We start from the raw sequence: 16,191 nt of genomic DNA, 5'->3' as shown, positions 1-16,191 counted from the left end.
AACTGTGTTGTAACAAACTTTTGGACAAAAATGCAAGCACGTTCAAGACTGAGGGATTATTTTAAATATGTTACATTTAGTCTCTCAGCTATGTTGCTGCTGCTGCATCACCAATTAGATTTACTTGCCAGAGGCAGAAATGGATTTTTGAATAATTTTAATGGGATCATGTAAATTAGTCAAGCCATTATAAAAATACTAGATTTAGTTTCATCCTCTAAAATCCAACTACAAATAAATCAGAATATAATTTGCTTCATTTGCAAGTGATAGAAAATTCTAGCAGTTCCTTTCCTTACAAGCATCTGAGAATACATCTACACTGCAATAAAAGATCCATAGCATGGATGTGGTTGGCCCAGGTCAGCTGACTTGGACTGGTGGGGCTCAAAGTGTGGGACTAAAAATTGCAGTGTAGATGTTCCAGGTCGGGCTGGAGCCCAAGCTCTGAAGCCCCATGAGGGAGTCGGGTCTCCGAATCTAGGCTCCAGCTTGAGCCCAAATAGCTACACTCAAATTTTTAGCCCCACAGCCTGAGTCAATTGACCTGGGCTCTGAGATTTGGTGCCATGCCTTTTTTATTGCAGTGTAAATGTACCCTTACTGCCTGTTGTTGGGTTTTTTGTTTTTTTTTACAGAAGTAATGGGTATCCTCAACTCATCGTGCTATGGCATGAATTAATCATTAATCATTACTCTTGCAGGGCCAAATCCTCAGCTGGTGTAAATTAACATCTCTCAATTGATTTCACTGGAGCTATGCCAATTTACACCAGCTGAGTGGTCTGTAGAGTGTAGAATAAGATACCTGGTTAAATAGGCTACTCGAGTCCATAAAAATTACATTAACTCTAACACTATTTTCTCTATATACATTCAAGCAAAACTGATTTTATTGGTTTGTGTAACACCAATTAAGAAATGTGGCTGGCAATAGAATACAAAACTATGGGGGCCACATTTTCAACTGTGGGCCCTTAAAGTTTCTGAGGTGGCACACAACAGAATATTGATTGTTGCTCATCATTGTCGATGTGAATATGCTGATAATGCTTTATCATTATTGATGTCATATGATCAGTTACCAGCAAAAAACATGGAATGGAGCTAGGTTCATTTTCATTGCTGAGGCAATGGAGTCACTAGTCTGGCACTATTATTCTAGGGCAGTTGTGGTTTTGCTGATTGTACAAGAGACTGGGTCTCAGGAAACCTGGATCTGCTTTTGACTCTACTACTTTTCTTTTCGAGAATACTTTTCCCCCTCTAGATCTGAAAGTATTATAAGATTCACAACAACTTTTCCTTGTTCAACTTTGTTCTACCCACAGATCTCAAATGTGTGTGCAAACAGGCATTATTGTTCCTAACTACCTGTTTGGGTGTCTAATTAATTGACTTGTACCTGAAAACCTAGGATTTGTGAGCACCACACTTTGTAACACAGCCACTTACTCCTGAAATCTTAATTTTTAATATAAAAATAAATATACAAAGTCTAGTAATGAGAAGACTTTCATGAGCCCTCCCACACAATTACCTCTCCACAAGTGCTCCCTTAAGCTAAGGCTTATGGGCATTATGGCCCTGGGATCAGTGTCCAATCAGGTTGCAGTAGCAGGTGTCTTTCACGGATCCCCTGCCCAATGGAGGATCAGACTGTTTACTGCTGTCCAAAGACCCTCATAGATTAGAAGGAAAAATTATCTTTTCTGCTAGTCTCCTGAACCTGCAAGAGGAGGGAACAACGACGCAGAAGCACTGGTGACCTTGGGTGACCTTGGCTTCATTGTAGCCTAGCAATAACCTATACTTTACCAATATAGGGAGCTGGTAGTAGTTGCCTAACACTTTACATTATAGGGAATTCTTGTGACTTTTTCTTTGTCATCATTGTTGACAAGAAGCCTTTGATAGTCAGCAGAGGGAATCCCCTTGAGCTACAAAAGTGCCTTTCTTTATCACCATTCAGATTTGGCTGAGATAGAAAGTGTTAAAATTGCCATTTTCATTCTCTCACTTGCACCCACAAAAAAAAGTTTGGCAGCCTGCCAAAGTCCCTGAACATTCAAAAGTCAGGTTCATGTCTCCACCAAAGCAGCCCACGCTGCAGTGAGAATAGAATCATAGAATATCAGGGTTGGAAGGGAGCTCAGGAGGTCATCTAGTCCAACCCCCTGCTCAAAAGCAGGACCCATCCCCAATTAAATCATCCCAGCCAGGGCTTTGTCAAGCCTGACCTTAAAAACTTCTAAGGAAGGAGATTCCACCACCTCCCTAGGCAACGCATTCCAGTGTTTCACCACCCTCTTAGTGAAAGTTTTTCCTAATATCCAACCTAAACCTCCCCCACTGCAACTTGAAACCATTACTCCTTGTCCTGTCCTCTTCCACCACTGAGAATAGTCTAGAACCATCCTCTCTGGAACCACCTCTCAGGTAGTTGAAAGCAGCTATCAAATCCCCCCTCATTCTTCTCTTCTGCAGACTAAACAATCCCAGTTCCCTCAGCCTCTCCTCATAAGTCATGTGTTCCAGACCCCTAATCATTTTTGTTGCCCTTCGCTGGACTCTTTCCAATTTATCCACATCCTTCTTGTAGTGTGGGGCCCAAAACTGGACACAGTACTCCAGATGAGGCCTCACCAATGTCGAATAGAGGGGGACGATCACGTCCCTCGATCTGCTCACTATGCCCCTACTTATACATCCCAAAATGCCATTGGCCTTCTTGGCAACAAGGGCACACTGCTGACTCATATCCAGCTTCTCGTCCACTGTCACCCCTAGGTCCTTTTCCGCAGAAGTGCTGCCTAGCCATTCGGTCCCTAGTCTGTAGCTGTGCATTGGGTTCTTCCGTCCTAAGTGCAGGACCCTGCACTTATCCTTATTGAACCTCATCAGATTTCTTTTGGCCCAATCCTCCAATTTGTCTAGGTCCCTCTGTATCCTATCCCTGCCCTCCAGCGTATCTACCACTCCTCCCAGTTTAGTATCATCTGCAAATTTGCTGAGAGTGCAATCCACACCATCCTCCAGATCATTTATGAAGATATTGAACAAAACCGGCCCCAGGACCGACCCCTGGGGCACTCCATTTGACACTGGCTGCCAACTAGACATGGAGCCATTGATCATTACCCGTTGAGCCCGACAATCTAGCCAACTTTCTACCCACCTTATAGTGCATTCATCCAGCCCATACTTCTTTAACTTGCTGACAAGAATACTGTGGGAGACCGTGTCAAAAGCTTTGCTAAAGTCAAGATACAATACATCCACTGCTTTCCCTTCATCCACAGAACCAGTAATCTCATCATAGAAGGCGATTAGATTAGTCAGGCATGACCTTCCCTTGGTGAATCCATGCTGACTGTTCCTGATCACTTTCCTCTCATGTAAGTGCTTCAGGATTGATTCTTTGAGGACCTGCTCCATGATTTTTCCGGGGACTGAAGTGAGGCTGACTGGCCTGTAGTTCCCAGGATCCTCCTTTTTCCCTTTTTTAAAGATTGGCACTACATTAGCCTTTTTCCAGTCATCCGGGACTTCCCCCATTCGCCATGAGTTTTCAAATATAATGGCCATTGGCTCTTCAATCACAGCATCTAGTTCCTTTAGCACTCTCGGATGCAACTCGTCCGGCCCCATGGACTTGTGCACCTCCAGCTTTTCTAAATAGTCCCTAACCACCTCTTTCTCCACAGATACCTGAGAGCCGTTGGAGCAGAGAGCTGGGGGTGGGAGGAACAGACAGCCAACCCAAGCGCCCCCACATAAGCCCCTTAACCCACCCCATGGCCCCAGTGGTCCATTCTCCTCCAACCCCCAAGAGTTCTCCCAACACCAGGAGCAGGAGAAAGATGTGCAGGGAGAGAGAGAAAGCACCAGTCAGGGCTGGATTTCCTCCACACACACAATCTGGCCTAGCACCTTATCCCTTTTTGCTTTATCATTATTGATGTCACATGATCAGTTATCAGCAAAAAACATGGAATGGAGTTAGGTTCATTTTAATTGCTGAGGCTGCCTGCTGGTTAGATTCAGAAATGCTTCTATTAGCAGCTATGGAGTCTGACTTGGAGTCAGACAGCTTCTTGGGAAGACATTTTGACAGACAATTAGTAAATGCACTGTAGAAGCAACCAGAAAGATGCCATAATGTGATGATCCCATTTTCAAAAATCACATATTACTTGTACTCTCCAACACATGACAAAAGAGTGAACAGATATCTGGTTGACTAGCTGTCCTCTCTCTCCCCTGATTTTTTATGACCTCAGACAATGGAATTCAGTGGTATATGGGAAGCCTAGTTTTCTAAGTTTTCAGGCCTGCACTTGTACAGGGTGAAAGTATTGACTTAAAACCTCAAATTTTCATAATAAAAAAGTTCAGGGATGCTGCAGAAAATTAAAATTATTGATCTAATAATTTAACTTCAGCTATGAGGAAAATTTCAGTATCTGTTTTTAAATGTCAAGTACGGGACTAAGCAGAGTTGGATTTAATGTAGCACATATAAGATGACTCACATTTACGGTCTTTCCTCTAAAGTTCTCAAAGAGCTTTACAAAATATTTATAAACTATGGATCATATTTTACCTCAGTCTTTGTACAACCCTGGCCCCCTTCCCCCATTAACTTCAGTAGAAGTTCTGTGCACAGAAAGAGGGTCAAATATAGCCCATTATATAATGGGAAATGTAACAGAGTGGCAGTTTTGATGATCCTACATAAAAGTGAAAGGCTCCTCTCATTAGTCAACCTAAGCTCAGGTGCTAGAAGGTTGTATGAAGATGCAGAATAATTTCTGCTGTCCTATGTTTGTAGGTAGATCTTGTTATCTCCCGCTAGCATATAAAAGAAGTGGCTGGAGCCTCTCTGGTACTAACATACCTGGGAGGAATAGAGATATCCCACAGGAAAAACTTCGGCTTAAATTTATGTTTGGATATTATTGTTTAAGTTACCAAACCCAGAAGAAACATGATCTTAAAGTGTGTCCACTTTGTAAGGAGCAGAGTGGAAATGCCATTTGTCTGCTTACAAATTATGGGTAAAATTCTCAAAAGCATCTAAGCATCTTCAGCATTTGGAAGCCTAAGGCCTACTGACTTCCAATGACTTTAAATGAACTTTGGCTCCTAAGTCACTTAAGCACTTTTGAAAAACTTACCTCACTTCTTATTTCACCCATCACTGCAGTGCACTCACTTCTGAAATAGGATGTAGCAACTATTTAATAGGACACATCAACACTTACACATCTGTTCAAGAGAGCGAGTAAGTGGGAGGGGAGAATCACAGCTAATGTAAACCTACAGGGAAACTTGAGGTTTGGTAGGCACAGTGTTATTAACAAATTGGTACACATTGAAAAGGATCAATATGTAAGGATTCTTTGACAATACTATTGCAAGCAGCGACAAAGAGAATGAGGATTTAGAAATTATAGTCTTGCATTAATTATTTTAGTTAAAGCTAAAAAGGTGGTTCCAAATCATTATTCATCCAGACATAACTTTGATAAAATAACATTTTCATGCTGAAATGTTCCACTTCAGTATGAGATCAATTTGTTTTGCAAGAATGACAAATATACCTCGACAACATTCTATGATAGTGGTTAATATGTGAAGTACAAATGCATTAAATAGAATGAGGCATAGAAAAGAAGTGGTATAGGAGGACAGCTGTCGCACTGAATTAAAACATACAAAACCAAATGTCAAACATTTCTTTAAGCTACAAATGGATGCTATCATGTTAGGCTCCCTTGTGTGAAATTACCATGGATAGCAGCAGCAAGTGTTGCAAAGACAAAGGGCATAACTGGGAAAGGCCCCAGATATCAAGGTTATATTTAGGGTAAACTCAAAACCAGCTGAATCAGAACATAGTGAAAGACTGGGGACATATGAAGTAGAATGAATCTAATCTTTTTATCATCTTAAAAGGCATTTTAAAAGTTTACATCAATATGAAACTTAACACAGAGCTAGCATAGAGTGTAAAAGTCTGCATGTTGCAACCTCCACACTCACATTTTCGGCCATGTGTTATCACTACATTCTGAATTCATGGCAGTCTTGAATTTATATTAGCGGGGACCCCAGAAAACAAATTCACACTTTCATAGTAATCATTATTATTGTTATCATACAGATTCAAGAATTGTCTGTCCACTGAATTAGCTTTAACACAATAAGTGGCCTGATTTTCAAGAGTGGTGAGTGCCCAACAGCTCCCACTGATACAGCACTTCTGAAAAATCAGGCCACCTATTTAGCTGCCTTAATATGGACTTAGGAGCAAAACCTGAGATGCTAATTTTTAATATATTTGCCATAATGTTTACTTATTATAAATATTATTGTAACTAGTTAAAAATTTGTACAAAAATTGATATTAAAATATTAAACATGAATTGCAAAGGATTTTTTTAAATAGGTCAGTTCCCTTGCAATATCAGTGCTGGCTAGCTTATCTGCAGGGAGTCAACCTGGGAACTCTGGATCAAAAAGCATGAATCTCAGCTGCTACAGCTAAAGGACTAGGTCTAATAGCTCAAATGGAATAATAGTCTTAACCTGTATGCATGGTTTAGCCCTAGAGGAGGATAAAGAGCCACACCGTGCTGGTATGAATTTTGCATATTCCTGATTGTAGAAATTCATCCCAACTTTCAAAGGTCAACAAGAGTTAAAATCCTCACATGGGCCTCCATTTATAACTACATCCCTGAATGAGACATCTATGGGGCCTGAACTCAGGTCAAAAAGTTTGAGTTTCTATGCTTGAGATAAAGTACTGGATTTGAAAATTCAAGGGCAGGACAAGACTCATAAAACGCCAAACATGGTCTAGTCACTCACTGAGGACAAAGCCACACTGCATTATGAATCCATCTTTTTTTTCCCTCTTTGGATAAAGAAGATTCAAAGGAGTTGTTTGTTTTTAATTAAGAAAAAAGCTACTATTTTACCTTACAAATGGCAGTAATGTCAAATTTGGTGTCCCATGGTTTTGCTGAGAAAGCAATCAGACTCAAGGATATTGTGACTTCTCACGCTTGAAAGGAGAAAGATATTAGATTTTAAGGAATACTTCCTTAAATATTTCCTTCCTCTATCCAAAAACTTAGTTTTTAATTTTTAAAGTTAAATTTAAAATTTAATTTTAAGTTAAACAGGTTTAATAAATACAGAAAAAAATTACAATTTTTAAACCATCTGGTTGCAAATCTCTTTCTCTTGCAATAGCTAAACTTTCTCTTGCTGAGATCTTGAGATGTTGTCATTTCACTAGCCTTGCAGTCATCACAATCTTCTAGCTTAGACAGGATGAGAACTTCTAATGTAAGGCAAAATAGGGGCTCTTGGAAACAGCCACACTGGTGAGGAACTTTGTATATAGCGAGCTGGACAACCCACTCTGATGCTCTGCATGGGTCCCATGTGAGTGCAGAGCATCAGAGTGGGTTGCCCAGCTCCCTATATACAGAATTCCTGACTAGTGTGGCTGTTTCCAAGAGCCTCTATTTTGCCTTACGTTAGAAGTTACTTTAGAAGTTACATTACTTTCCTAGTGAATGCTGCTCCTCTGTCAATGTAGCATTTTTCAGCCTCAACGTTCCTCTTTCCTGCAGTGAGGTTTTCTTGCAGGACACCATAACCTCCCTAGGTATGTGTCAGTGGCTCTGGGACAAAAGGTTCCAGGTACTGCCTGGCAGTTCCTGAAGAACCAGGTGTGTCATACGCGTCAGTTGTTGGTCCAACAAGGAGGGACTCTATCCTTCACTTGAATGGAGTTGTCTGTGCCGATGGATGCTGTGGGCCAGGTGTCACCTGGTGGAGGGCACAGATCTCATTGCTCATGGGGAGAAGCAATAATGGCTCCAGTGGAAGGTTGTCAGAGTGCCATTTCCCCCTTTCTTCCTTTGCAAGGGCTGTGGCATCTGAAGGGCTAGGGAATGGTTACCTCTGAAGATCCTGGCTAGTGGCAGCCAAATCTTTTTAAGGGAACTGCGTTTGTCAGGCTGTTTCTGTGGGAAAGTAAAAGCGGGGTGGAAATTCAATACACACAGAGGCTCTGCGAGTACGCTGCATGAATACAACTCATGGGGAAACACCTTCAGCCTGTTCTCAGAACAAAGCACATGGCCTCTGCCTTACCGTGGAAATAGAAGAGAGCGCTGGTAGCTGACGTTAGGTATGCTCTATCTGATAACTGTGTAGCTGAAAATTAGGACACATGGGAGTTGCATCTTAAACAAGCATTCCGTTAATGCTCACTGGGGTATCAGGGAACATTCCGAGTAGTAAGGGTAAGACACTATACAGCTCAGAAGTTGTGAGAAATAGAAGTCACACTGTATGACATACACTTCCCAAGTGTATTTATCTGTGAAGATCTGGTTCATTAGGGTGGTCTCAAGTCCCCATAGGCTGTTGATGGTCTGGGTGGGCTACAGCTCCAGTGTCTCCACTTGGGAGAGATCATGTGGGATCAACCTCTGGCCTCTATGCATTCCTCTACCTTCCTCACCTCATTGTTGCATGCCACCCACTTCTTAATATTCTCCATACCTCTCCAGTCATCTCCCATAGCATTCACTGCATCAAGCACAAACTTTCCTTATAGGACACTTCAGGGTCAAGTCTGAAGTGGCAGACATAGCACTTCTGGATCATTTGGGTCAAAATTCAGATCTTCTCTGGAGACTAATTAGCCTTCCTCTTCTGGACAGTGTTTGACAAGCCAGTTATTCTGGGAATACCTCTAGAAGAAGGTCCTGACATGTCAACAGCAGCTGATTCTCATATTCCGTGAGCATCAACTGAGAGATTTAAAAAAATCCTGCCTTGGGTGAGGAAATTGAATGGGCGTATTTGAATAGCTAGTTGTAACATAAAATGTTGTACTAGGTCAGAACTGAACATTCCCTCCCCCCACCCCCACACACACTCTCTGTCACACACCATGAACCAGCACTGGTGGATGCCCTGCCTCACTGAAATGCCCTTAGTAGTCATTATGGCTAAGGCTTTCTGAAGAATCAAGTAGTGTTTGAAAGCGTAGTTCAGTGAGTGCATTTAAACTGTCTGGGGCTTGGCTAAGCTCTACTTGGCATAGAGGTGAGAAGGGCAATCGTGGATGTACAGGACCATCACAATCTCCCCATCCTTGAGGATGCTGGGGGACAATTTGGCCCCACACAAACTTGAGCAGCCCTGGGACTGCTCTAATTTATGGAGACTTATAATGCCTTCCCATGGCCTTACATGTTTGCCCGAATTCATGATGTTCTGGCCATCTCCCCTTTCCTCCCCTGCACTCTTTCATGCCAGAACAGCACAAAGACGACTTAGCGGGGCCAGGAACTGACTTCTGTGTTTAGAATATAATGTTCCCATTTCCATTCCTGATTAGTACAGACCTCCTTGGACCCCCTTCCTCTATTTGAGACTGCAACTCTACATTGCAACTCCCTCCCCATTCTTACTCCCTTCAGAGCATATGGTAAAATCCTTTCAGATAAAACAGTTTCATAATCTGCTTCTCTCTCACACATGATTCTGTGTGGAATGCAGTTATCAGCCAAGAAATACAGCCTCACTGGGTTTGGCCTGAGCCAGAAATTTCTTGGCATAGTCAAGATGGGGCTATAACAGAAAAGGAGCCAAAAGACTAAGTAGATGAACTGGTAAATATTTGGCCTTGTTTAGCCAGTTTGTTGCTGGGACTATACATAATCTTGCATATACTTGATGAGACAGGTTTCCTCCAATACTCAACAAGATTTGGAGGAAAACTTTCTCCAAAAGAGCTTGGTGACTCTTCCCAGCATGATTCTATTATCCCTTTGACTATTATTACCACATCATTCCAGTCCATAAAGAAAGGGTATTCCATCCAGGAATGGCTCCTCACAAACAATTCATTTAAGGAAGAAAAGTTGGACTTTATGAGGTATCTGTCCATGGGCAAGACCCATGGAAACAGCTGTGTAGAACAGTCACAGTCAGCTGCTTACATGGAATCTGGAGTTTTCCCTGACAGCTGAAGACAAGGTGGGACAGATGAAAGAGGAAGGAAGAAGGGGGAAAGTGAATCAGCTACTGAGTGGCAGATCATTGATCCTGCTCACCATTGTCCAAGAGTGCTTGATCCAAGAGCAGATTCGGGGTGTCTTCTACAGCTCTTCCACAAGATTTGGAACAAAATACTTTGAAGACATTAAGCATTTCTGATTAAACATATAAGAATTAAGAAAAGTAAACTGTGGACATTTTCCTGCACATGCAACAAACCATGTGACACAGAGGAAGGCATAATACATTTTGTAGTGCATCCATGTAGCAGGAAACAAAGCTGTAAGTTATGTAGTGAAACAGAGTGCCACCAAACTACCCCATCATTAACTTGTCAGGCATTCGTTCCTGTACACTCAGCTTCTGACCAAACTAGCCTTCAATGTCTGTGCACTTAACTATGTGATTGGTAACTTGAGTCACAATTTTCAATGCCAGCTCTTGTGTCCAACGTGCGATAACTAGGGTCTGCTTTTCAGAGATGCTGAGCACCTGAAGCTCCCATTGTCTGTGCACTTAACTATGTAGTCAGATTTTTCAGAATAGGCGCTTAAAAGGACCTTTGAAAATTCCCAACCAAAACTACATATAGATATTTATGCTCCTATCTACCAGTCTAGTTGTAGGTTTTGAGAATCCAGGCTAGGTTTTGAGAATCCTGCAGTGTGTGCTGTGACAAATTGGGGATTCTGTCTGCACCACTTCTGAATTAGAAATGATTATATGAATTGTGTGATGAAATTACTGTGTAAAGGATAGCCTGTCATGTCTGTGGATCCACCGTACTGCAAGGTTTGTGTCAGGTCTCTGCCAAGCCAAAGACAATGGTGAGCAATCAGCACTGGACAAAGTAGAGCACCTTCGGACCATAGGTTTGCTGTACCTAGGACAAGACACCTTCTCCTCTGCTCTGAGGGATAGGTAGAGAGTTAGGAGTAATGAAAAAAGTACCAAATGGCAGAACTGAAGAAGCAGGTGACCTCAGGAGGAGTATATAAAGAGACTCACAGGAGAACTGGGGGAGAGCCATTTTGGACCAAATTAAGATAAGGAAGGTTGCTGCAAGGTGGGTGGGCAAGGGGCAGAGGACCCTGCCTGCCTAACTGACAGAACACAGGCGATTTCCCCAAGGACTCCCAAGGGAAGGGTGAGCTAGTGAAGGACATTGCATTTAGGATGGTTTATTGTTTTGTGTGTTCTGTACTCTCCTGTGCTATTCATGATTAAATAAAAAAAGCATAAAGATGTTAGGCTGTCAAAGTGTGTGTGTCTGGGGGGGGGCGGCGGTTGTTGACTGGTTCACACTGGTGCATGCCCCTGAGAGAGTTAAACCATAAACCAGAAGCTTCATACTTTTGGGGTGGAGTGCTGGGAAAGGGGTATGTTTAAGTATTGGAAACATGGGCATCATCTTGGGGGGGGGCGGGGGGCACATTGTCCTGTCTGAACAGTCCAAATAGTAAACTATATGGAACTCATTTTACCTTCCCGGAGAATGAAATACTGAACCTGACTAGATTTGAATCTGTGACTCCAGGAAAAATATTCCAAACTTGATGGTTAGAGCAGTAAGCAAGGCTTCCCAGCAAGGCCATAAAGATCCATTGTGACTCTTTTTTGCTCTCGCCCTCCTTTCCTTTTTAAATCATTTTCTTTGTGCAGAAATCACTTTTGTAAAAGACCCCCCCTTCCCCATCTTCATTCAGTGTATATAGCCTAAGAATCAAACCCTTTCCTTGCCCAAGTTTCTTCTCTCAAAGCTAATTCAGTTGGTACACTCCTGTATGCCAGTAGGCTGACACCTGATGCATGTGTTTGTTGGGAGGCACCTCTCCAACTCAACAAATTAGAGTGCTAGTAAATGGAGTGTTAGCTTTGTTTGAAACAATAAGGCGATGGGCTGCACACCACAACTAGGTAAATAAATAAGAATTATCTCCATTTTATAGATGGGGAAACTGTGGCACAGAGGGTTTAAGTAACTTGCCAAGGAGTAGAGCTGGTCAAAAGTTTTCCAGCAGAAAAAATTTCTATCAGAAAGTGTCATTTCATCGAATATCTAAACTTTCCATGGCAACATGTCAATTTCAACAAAATTTCACATAGAAAAACTTGAAACTTAACATTTCAATAAGGTCGACCTCGTTGGAATGGAACATCTTGATTTTGCATTTCAAAATTATTTTTGTTTCAAATTTTATATTCTGTCATAAATTATAATAAAATAAAACAATTTTAAGAGACAAACTTGGAAGAAAACACTAAAATTTCATCAAAATGGAATGTTTCAGTTGGCCTACAACAGATAATTTTTTATTTTTTTAATGGAAACATTTCCAAACTGGAAGTCCAAGTGCAACCCAGCTCCACCAAGGAGCCAGTGGTTAAATCATTTCACTAGGATGTGGGAGACTTGGCTCAAGTCCCTGCTCTACCATGGACATTGTGTGTGTCCTTGGGCAAGTAATTTAACTTCTCTGGGCCCCAATTCCCCATCTGTAAAATGGGATTAACAGCACCACCTCCTAGGAAAGTGGTCCCCAAAGTGTGGGGCATGCCCATATCCCCCCCACACACACACACACCAGGAGGCATGGAGAAACATTTTTGAGGGGAATGCAAGTTAATGAAAGTACAAAATAGTACTAAGAGACTGACATGGGACAAAGAACATTTTTACAGCAGTAGCACATAAAAGTAATCTGAGAAAGAGTTGACTACATTATGACATTTCTTAACAGAGTATTCCTGTTATACAGGATGCCATTAAATTCAGTGACGCTTATTTTTTTTTTCTAAGACATTAGACAAACCAGAGGCATACAAGCTCCTCTTTTCCCTTAGGAATGAACGCACATAGCTGTGACACTGCCTATTGTTAAAACTGTTTTTAATCCTAGAGAATTATTCAGACCACTGGAGGCTTGCAAAATATTTTCAAAGAAATACAGGATTGGCTGTCTTGGAGTTTGACGTCAGCAGTTCTTCCGAGTAAGTGACCTGTTGGGGCAGTCAAGACAGAGCACACTGAAGAGGTGAATCCAGAATGAGTGAAACAACAGACACATAGCTCCCATGGTGGCTGTGTACAACATTGTGATAGCAATTCCATAATTAAAGTTGTAACTCAGTTTCTGTTAGAAATACGCCTTTTCATCCCCTCCAGGTGTCTCAAGACAGCACCATTTTGCCTGAATTTTTTCCTGTGAAGTCCCTAATCAGAGTCGAATTTGCAGGGGGCAGGAAAAGTTTTGGTGTAAGGGGACAAGGCCTGTTTTCATATGAAATTTTAAAAATGTGATTTTCCCTTTTAGAAGCATATTCTAAGGTCTTTGATGTTGTCATATCTCAAAAATGGCTTGCTGTAGAAATGTAATATAGACATTGCTCAAGTGATTTATGTAGGCCTGGCCTGACATGAGTAATTGGACATATGTGAAGCCTCATTTCTTGGGAGGCAGTATCAGGAAGGTTATTGTATCAGTAGATTGGAAACAATGTCTGTACTACCTAAGGTAAGGGGGGAGTACTTGTGGCACCTTAGAGACTAACCAATTTATTTGAGCATAAGCTTTCGTGAGCTACAGCTCACTTCATCAGATGCATACTATGGAAAGTGTAGAAGATCCTTTTATACACAAAAAGCATGAAAAAAGGGGTGTTTACCACTACAAAAGGTGGTCTCTCCCCGCACCCCACTCTCCTGCTGGTAATAGCTTATCAAAAGTGATCACTCTCCTTACAATGTGTATGATAATCAAGTTGGGCCATTTTCCAGCACAAATCCAGGTTTTCTCCCCCCCCCCCCCGCCCCCCAAACCCACTCTCCTGTTGGTAATAGCTTATCTAAAGTGATCACTCTCCTTACAATGTGTATGATAATCAAGTTGGGCCATTTCCAGCACAAATCCAGGGTTTAACAAGAACATCTGAGGGGGAGAGGGGGTAGGAAAAAACAAGGGGAAATACGTTACCTTGCATAATGACTTAGCCATGCCCAGTCTCTATTCAAGCCTAAGTTAATTGTATCCAATTTGCAAATGAATTCCAATTCAACTGTCTCTCGCTGGAGTCTGGTTTTGAAGTTTTTTTGTTGTAATATTGCAACTTTCATGTCTGTAATCGCGTGACCAGAGAGATTGAAGTGTTCTCCGACTGGTTTATGAATGTTATAATTCTTGACATCTGATTTGTGTCCATTTATTCTTTTACGTAGAGACTGTCCAGTTTGACCAGTGTACATGGCAGAGGGCATTGCTGGCACATGATGGCATATACCACATTGGTGAATGTGCAGGTGAACGAGCCTCTGATAGTGTGGCTGATATTAAGGGGGAACACCCACGGAATCATTCACAATGGACAAGATAACAAGGGACAAAAAAGGCCTGGAACAGAAGATGAGGTAAAAAGTAAATCGTGTATGGACAGTGTGTGAACAGAGCATGCTGTAAAGGGATTGGTTTCTCCAAAGTAACCAAGCCAATCCCAAAATGTGTAATGCAATATATAGTAAATGCAATGTAATAAGTGTAAATGTATATAAAGGAAGAGATTTTCTGTTTAACTATGAATGTGTGGTATGCCCTATACCCCCTCCCCCGATGCTTGAGTCTAAGTAAATCAGGTTAGCTTTGCTGTATGCTAAATAAAGGAATCTAAGTGAAGAGACTGGAGTAAAATGGAGTTCTTGGACAACTGAATGCAAGAGGTCTCGGGGGAACTCCAACACAGTGGTACAGCGACTCAGATCCCCTCATCTGGAGCAGGTAATGTATAAGGTAAGGTAATGTATACATCCCTTAGTGTGCGGGTTGCAACCTAGCATTAAGGGAAATGCATTGGAAGGGTTTAAAGGTTTCAATATGAGGCACCACACTTCTTTAGCACCACGCTGAAGAAGTATGTTAAATCTAAAGGCAAACCCTAGAGAAGTATTCAGGTGAAAAAGGAAATCCAGAGAGTGGTACTAGATTTAAAAAAAAAAAAAAAAAAGAATGCTTAGCAGAACACAGCGGAGCTCCATTGAATGCCATAAATAAATAAATTATTTGCAGAGCACAGCAAAGGTCTCGAGTGCCACTGAAATTTTTTTAAAAAATAGGACCCATTGGCAGCCATGGAAAAATAGTATCTAGGTTTTTGTTTGTTTTCTTTTGTTTTTAATCTTGAGTCCAGATCGATGCAGCAGCAATTTTACAAAGATGATTTCTGGTGGCTAAAACTTTACAAATGAAATGTGCTACCCAGAAGGGTGAATGTAAAAAAAAGCACAAAGAAGAAACCAGAGTTGTAGAGGAAGAAATAAACTAAATGGAAAAGATTCCAGAGAGGACAGAGAGAAAACAGTGTCAATTACCTTTCTGCATAAATCCAAAGTAAAAAGTAGCCATCCTTCAAGGACTGTATTTAGTGAGTACAGCTTTTCAGGCAAAGTGTATTAAGTTAAAGGATAAGTGCAAAAAAACATAAAAGATAAGTTCAGACACTGAAAATAATCAGCTGAGAAATGTGTCACTTTGAAAAATAAGTCAGTGATTTGAGGGGAAAGGATAAGGAGTTAAAAGGAGCTTTTGTACAAATTGACACTGCAGAGCTTGGAGGGGACTAGATAGTTGGGGTAGTGTAAGGCCTGGTCTATACTACGAGTTTAGGTCGAATTTAGCAGCGTTATCTCGACTTAAACCAGCACCCATCCACATGACGAAGCCCTTTTTTTCAACTTAAAGGGCTCTTAAAATCGATTTCTTTACTCCACCCCCGATGAGGGGATTAGCGCTGAAATCGGCCTTGCCGGGTCGAATTTGGGGTACTCTGGACGCAATTCGACAGTATTGGCCTCTGGGAGCTATCCCAGAGTGCTCAGTTGTGACTGCTCTGGACAGCGCTCTCAACTCAGATGTACTGGCCAGGTAGACAGGAAAAGGCCCACAAACTTTTGAATCTCATTTCCTATTTGGCCAGCGAGGCGAGCTCACCTGCACAGGTCACCATGCAGAGCTCATCATCACAGGAGACCATGCAGTCCCAGAATCGCCAAAGAGCTCCAGCATGGACCGAATGGAAGTTACGGGCTCTGATCACTGTATGGGG

At 41.7% G+C, this 16,191-nt stretch overlaps 1 protein-coding gene across 1 annotated transcript in view; it reads right to left on the bottom strand.

Annotated features, from left to right (window-relative positions):
- Positions 1 to 16,191, bottom strand: part of OPRK1 (opioid receptor kappa 1) — a 37,744-nt gene that overhangs the window by 9,562 nt on the left and 11,991 nt on the right. The window lies entirely within an intron of this gene.

This window comes from Lepidochelys olivacea (genome assembly GCF_965140295.1).
Source record: "Lepidochelys olivacea isolate rLepOli2 genome assembly, chromosome: 2".
Lineage (NCBI taxonomy): Eukaryota > Metazoa > Chordata > Testudines > Cheloniidae > Lepidochelys > Lepidochelys olivacea.
This window is presented reverse-complemented; position numbering and strand designations above follow the sequence as displayed.